General features: G+C 34.2%; 1 long non-coding RNA gene across 5 annotated transcripts in view; it reads left to right on the top strand.

Annotated features, from left to right (window-relative positions):
* LOC134653613 (uncharacterized) overlaps positions 1-6225 on the top strand; it is a 381090-nt gene extending 374865 nt beyond the window's left edge. For all 5 annotated transcript variants that reach the window (XR_010097268.1, XR_010097265.1, XR_010097267.1 and 2 more), the window contains exon 2: positions 6093-6225. This is a non-coding gene — a long non-coding RNA (uncharacterized LOC134653613). The remainder of the gene's footprint in view (positions 1-6092) is intronic.
* Positions 6226-7281: the final 1056 nt, after the last annotated feature.

The raw sequence follows: 7281 nt of genomic DNA, 5'->3' as shown, positions 1-7281 counted from the left end.
CTTAAAACTTCGTAAAAAGGTAATTAATTAAAAAAACAAGAAAACTAATTTCAGCGTTTTTAAAACTTCATCCGCCGAGGTGGTAAAAACGGGCTTGAAACTTTGTATATGGAGATATTATTATAAGACGGGAAAAGTAATTTCAGCGTTTTTGAAAATTCATCCCCTAACAGGGTTAAAAAGGGGTTGAAAGTTTGAACCCATTACAAATGCTTTGAAACTTCTTAGAAAGACATAATAGCCGTTGACAAAAAAAAGAAATTGCGACGTTTTAGGTAATTCAACCCCTAAGGGGGTAAAAAAGGGGATGAAACTTTGTCCTGGGGTGCAAATTTTATTTTAAGCTAGGACCTTGAAACTTCGTAAAAAGGTACTAAATTAAAAAAAAAGAAAACTAATTTCTGCGTTTTCGAAAATTCATCCCCCAAGGTGGTGAAAAAGGGGTTGAAAGTTTGTATGGAGATCAAATATTTTTGAGAGTGTTGGACTTGAAACTTTGTATATGGGGATATAATTATAAGACGGGAAAAGTAATTTCAGCGTTTTTGAAAATTCATCCCCCAAGGTGGTGAAAAAGGGGTTGAAAGTTTGTATGGAGATCAAATATTTTTGTGAGTGTTGGACTTGAAACTTTGTATATGGGGATATTATTATAAGACGGGAAAAGTAATTTCAGCGTTTTTGAAAATTCATCCCCTAACAGGGTTAAAAAGGGGTTGATAGTTTGAATCCATTACAAATGCTTTGAAACTTCTTAGAATGACATACGAGGGGCGTTCAAAATATTCTCGGTATTGATATCTTACAACCTCTTCTAAAATTTCTTTCGTTACTGGCCGCTAAGGTTTATTCATTGACATTAAAAAAAAGTATAATTCGAACCGAGATGTTCTTTTGTTTTTCTGCAATTGCTGAACAAACATGAACATCATGTGGGAATTGACAATGTTAACTAAATTAGAACATCGATGCGTGATAAAATTCTTGACAAAACATGGTAAAAATCAAAAAACCATAAAAGAGGAAATGGATTGTGTTTACCGTGAGTCTGCTCCTTCTTTATCTACCATTCAAAAGTGGTCAAGCGAGTTTAAACGTGGAAGGGAGAGTGTTGAAGACGACCCTAGACCTGGCCGGCCTGTAGTAGCTACTTCACAAGAAAATATTGATAAAGTGGAAAAACTTATATTGGAAGATGGTCGAGTGAAGGTAAAATCTATAGCACAAGTAACCAATCTCTCTATTGGTACCGTACATGATATTATCCATGACCATCTTAATATGTCAAAAGTAAGTGCAAGATGGGTTCCGCGAATGCTGACTCGGCTTCAAAAAGACATGCGTGTAGCTTGTTGTTCCGATTTTATTGACCTGTGCGGTGAAAATCCTGATGAGGTGCTGCAAAGAATAGTTACTGGAGATGAAACCTGGGTTCATCATTATGACCCAGAGAGTAAACAAGAGTCCATGCAGTGGCACATTAAGGGTTCAGCTCATCCCAAGAAGTTCAAGGTCATCCCTTCAGCTGGCAAGGTCATGGCCACGATATTTTGGGATTGTGAAGGAGTATTACTGATCGATTATAAAGAAAAAGGTGTAAATATCACAGGACAGTACTACGCTAACATTCTACGTCAATTAAAGGATGCAATCAAAGAAAAGAGGCGAGGAAAGTTAACCAAAGGTGTTATGCTTCTGCATGACAACGCCCCCGTCCATACTGCTCATATTGCCAAGGCAGCTATTGTTGAATGTGGGTTTGAAACTGTTACTCACCCACCGTATAGTCCGGACTTAGCCCCCAGCGACTTCTTTTTGTTCCCCAATCTTAAAAAGGATCTGCGTGGAAATAAATTTTCCGATGATGAAGCATTGAAGGCGGCAGTGGAGGAGCATTTTTACACCAAAGATAAAAAATATTTTTATGCAGGATTAAAAAAAATAATTGATCGATCTTTTAAGTGTATGAACATAGGGGGGGAGTACATAGAAAAATAAAAATATCAAACTTTTCGTACTTGTTTGTTTTCATTCTCATACCGAGAATATTTTGAATACCCCTCGTAATAGCCGATGACAAAAAACAGGACTTGCGACGTTTCAGGTAATTCAACCCCTAAGGGGGTAAAAAAGGGGATGAAACTTTGTCCTGGGGTGCAAATTTTATTTTAAGCTAGGACCTTAAAACTTCGTAAAAAGGTAATTAATTAAAAAAACAAGAAAACTAAGTTCAGCGTTTTTAAAACTTCATCCGCCGAGGTGGTAAAAACGGGGTTGAAAGTTTGTACGGAGATCAAATATTTTTGAGAGTGCGGGACTTGAATCTTTGTATTTTGGGATATTATTAGAAGACAGGAAAAGTTATTTCAGCGTTTTGTAAAATTCATCCCCTAACAGGGTTAAAAGGGGGTTGAAAGTTTGTATGGAGTTCAAATTTTATTTTAAGTTAGGAACTGGAAACTTCGTAAAAATATATGTTATTAAAATACAAGAAAACTAATTTCAGCGTTTTTGAATTATCATCCCCTAAGGTGGTAAAAAGGGGGTTGAAAGTTTGTATGGATATCAAACATTTTTTCGAACGCGGGACTTGAATCTTTGTATTTCGGGATATTATTAAAATACAGGAAAAATAATTTCAGCGTTTTGTAAAATTCATCCCCCCAACAGGGTTAAAAAGGGGTTGAAAGTTTTAATCCATTACAAATGCTTTGAAACTTCTTAGAAAGGCATAATAGCCGATTACAAAAAAAAGTAATTGCTACGTTTTTGGAAATTCAACCCCTAAGGGGGATAAAAGAGGATGAAAGTTCGTCTTAGGGTGCAAATTTTATTTTAAGCTAGGAACTTGAAACTTTGCAAAAAGGTATTAAATTAAGATACAAGAAAACCAATTTCAGCGTTTTTGAAAATTCATCCCCTAAGGTGGTGAAAAAGGGGTTGGAAGTTTGTATGGATATCAAACATTTTTTCGAACGCGTGACTTGAATCTTTCTATTTGAGGATATTATTAGAAGACAGGAAAAGTTATTTTAGCGTTTTGTAAAATTCATCCTCTAACAGGGTTAAAACAGGGGGTTGAAAGTTTGTATAGGGTTCAAATTTTATTTAAAGCTACAAACTTGAAACTTCGTAAAAATGTATTTTATCAAAAGAGAAGAAAACGAATTTCAGAGATTTTGATAATTCATCCCCCGAGGTGGTGAAAAAGGGGTTGAAAATTTGTTTGGAGGCCAAACATTTTTTTGAGTGCGGGACTTGAATCGTTGTATAAAGGCATATTATTAGAATACAAGAAAAATAATTTCAGCTTTTAAAAAATCATCCCCTAAAATGATTAAAAAGGGGTTGAAAGTTTGTATAGGGTTCAAATTTTATTTAAAGCTAGGAACTTCAAACTTCGTAAATAGGTAGTTAGGTAGTAGGTTTTATTAAATAGAGGACATGAAAATCTTCTAAGGGGGTTTAGAGGGATTATATCGAGGACAATTTTATTCAGTTAGGGGCTTGAAACTTCGTAGGTTGTGAAAGACAAAGTCTCATGCGTTGTATAATATTAATAATTAACAAATGATTAACCGTCCTACCGCAATCACTTGCTGCACAATGTTCTAAGCTAATGTAGAATATATAACCACCAATATACAAATCCACGCGTACGAAGTCGCGGGCAACAGCTAGTACATTATATTGTAGCGAGAGGGGCATGTAGTATTTTTTATGTATTGTGAATATACATGACATGAGATATTTTCTACTTATAATTTTACACTTTCTGTCAATCTGTAAACTTACCAGACAAGATTAGTTAATCGATCGACTGATCACCGAAATTTTGATATTTGCGGCAGCAGTGCAGTCGGCAGCAATTTTGCAGCAACAGTAAATAATCTGCTATAATCTGAATCCGAACGGTAGGTACCTACCTTAGACCTGAAAACTCTGCCACCAACTCATTGTTTAAATCTGTGAACGACTCAACTGGTGAAGATCTCTCATAGGTATAGCAAGGAAAAAACAGAGTGTTACTAATTACTATTTAAAAGATTGTAGAGAGAGAAATACTATTTAAAGGCCGCTATTCCTTAACTACACACGACAAATAACCCTAACAAAATTACCTAAATCGAATGAATGTGTGATAAAGCACATTACGCCTTATCTCTTGTCCCCCTACGCTATAAAATCATGACTCATAATGTGCACCTGCCTTAACATTTACACGAAGAAAACGTCGTATGCTCATAGCGTAAATATGTCTCTTATGACGTTTTAAATGGCGTAACTGACCGGAGTGCTTTAGACTTGATTAAATAAGCGCGGTGTATCGTACAGTAGATAAACGAGTAATTTAGTAGTTTATGCAACAGTGATATAATAAGGGTTCTTAAAATTCAAGGGTCGAAGTTACAAAACGAGACGTAGTCGAGTTTTGTAAAAAAAGACCCGAGAATTTTAAGAACCAATTATGAGCTGTTGCATACATTACTTTTTCTATGACAGCTGCAGCAAAAAAAAAAAAGAAAAAAAAAAAAAAAAGAAAAAAAAAAAGAGAGAGTTATTATTAAAAAAAAAGAGTTATTATTTAAAAAAAATTGAGTTATTATTTAAAAAAAAAGAGTTATTATTTAAAAAAAAAAAGAGTTATTATTGTAAATGAAAACATACCTCTTTCAATCAAGATGATCGGAACTTGTATCTTTAAAAAAAATAAAGCAGTTGTATTATACTCATAAGATGACTGCTAGCAGTCATCTTATGAGCCTATAGACAAAGCATTCAAATGACATTGCTTTAGATATCACTGTCAGTCATTTAATTGACACATTTAAGTGCTGGAGTAGAAAAAAATATTAATATAATTATAATGCTAGTTATAATTAATGAACGATAGTAAAATTGGGGTTGTATGAGGTTTAAATATGATTTAATATTTTTTAGATATGTTAAAATATGTAAATGTGAAAGAAAATAGGGTAAATCGTTAACTGGTATCGTAATCGCCACTGGTTTAATAACTGGGCACCTTATACTGAAATTAATTATATTCACCTATAAACAGAATTCCTTTTAGTATAAGGTGACTAGTTACCGAAGGGTGGCCAGTTATTGACAGCTTCCTTATACTAAAATGTAATTGGCCAGTCGTGTCCGGGCCGGAGCTTCCGGAACTTCGTTCTCTATGGAAAGCATCACGTGATCATCTGTCATAGAAAAGTAAGCGCCGGAAGCTCCGGCCCGGACACGGCCCGGTCTAACGTGAGTCATCCTTTACTAATTACATATAGACTACAGTTGCAGTTGATAGCGCTGTTTATACTGCACCGCCATCCTACAGTCGTTTTAGGTAATATGTTGTCCATAAAACCACCAGTGTTTCAGCACTTTCAGCAGACTGGTTCCCCACCCTCCTTGGAGCCTCACATTTGGGATGCTTTTTATATTTATAGGTATAGTATTGTATTGTATGTACAGAGATGGTAACTATAATGTATTTAGTTACAAGAGTTTATCCGTCACAGACGTATAAACATTATGACATGTCTTATGACTATACTTCGTTTTTTTTAGGATTAGAAATTTGGTAAACAATCGTGACGTGTCTTTTAATTGAAAAACACATTTTAAAAATAAGTTACGGTAAATATGTAACAACTATGAATCTAATACGATCTTTTATAGTCTTCTGCTTTCATAAGTAATAGTTATTATTTTTTAAAAAGTGTTTTTCAATTAAAAGACACATCAAGATTGTTTACCAAATTTCTAATCCTAAAAAAAACGAAGTATAGAGAAAATTTTCTTATTCATAGTTTCATAGGTACCTATATTGTATAACTCACTAATAATCTAGTTACAGGCATTAAATATCGATAAAGCAGACAAACTTCAGAATAAAATTTGCATTTTTTGATTCCAGGTAATTTTTATCCAGGTATCTTCAAGGCATTACCTATCGAAAACAGATATTACCTCGTTCTTAAATTTTACTGTGTAATAATAATGTATGAATAATTTAGTAAAATTTAAGAGCGTGGTATAATATTTCTTTTCGATAATGCCACTTTTAAGCTGATTTCATTTAGAGTCAGGTACAGTCAGCGTCAAATACTTTGTAGCAGTCAAAGTGGCCAAATAGTTCGGTACACCATACTAAATATATGGTGTACCGAACTATTTGGCTACTTTGGTTGCTACAAAGTATTTGACGCTGACTGTACCTACTATTATTATTGTTTTAATCGAACATTGGTCATATATTATAATTATGACTAATATCCAAAAAAATATCACCTTTTAATAAAATTCTAAAGACAAACTGCTATTTGTTTTTAAGGCCGGACTGTTAATCTTATGTCTCGTACAATTTTTAGAGACGAACAATTTTTTAGACGAATTATTTCAGTTTTTCCATGTGGTAAGTAATGGGTAGTAATGACAACGACTTCTTTTCACATTGCACATCTCATGGTTTACGCTATGATATTTTCCATACGTTTCCAAAGGTCCCCATACAACGTGTGATATTTAAAACTAAATAAAATTTCGGCACTGGAAAAAAATTTACTAATCCTGACTACCATATATTGTATTCCTCTAAAATCCCTCTATTCGGGGTTTTCACTTTTAATTTGTGAATAAATGTACAGACAATATACTTACACTGTAGGTATGTTTTGATAAAACATATAAAAGGTTTCCTATATTTGCCGACGACAGAAGCCCACACGTGATCTATCACTCATCCGTCGCGCCTCTTTATGCGTCCCCGTATACGCAATAATAATAAAATGGTCATAACCGTAGGCGAACACGGGCGTTGTTTCCAAAATTAATCCGTAGATCTAGTTTTAATATTTAGATGTGTCATCTGTTATTTTATTCCGCGACTGAACGTCGACCATGAGATGTGAACCTGTAGGTACGAGTATGTAATAATAATTAATAAGGTAGGTATATCAATCTAAGCGAATTACGATTATACCTACTGAGCCGCATATACGTAAAAAGGGGCTTTAAAATTGAGTGTTGGGCTACGTATAAAGGAGGGTTTAATTTCACGCCTTTTATTAAATACAAATAAAAATACATACTGGAAAAGTAAGGTGACATGCATGATATATGGCCCCTTTAAGTTTTACTCGCAGGTACCTATTTAAATTTTTAGTTTTTACAGTGTTGTCTCCGCTTTTTGCCACGGCTCAATGTGAGACCGCTCTGCAACGGGTAGTGATTGTGTAAGTGAGAATTAAAATAAAACATTAATTATTACGATGACAA

The sequence above is a fragment of the Cydia amplana genome, chromosome 13 (assembly GCF_948474715.1).
Source record: "Cydia amplana chromosome 13, ilCydAmpl1.1, whole genome shotgun sequence".
NCBI lineage: Eukaryota > Metazoa > Arthropoda > Insecta > Lepidoptera > Tortricidae > Cydia > Cydia amplana.
The sequence above is the reverse complement of the archived record's forward strand: the minus strand, read 5'-3'. Positions and strand labels throughout refer to the sequence as shown.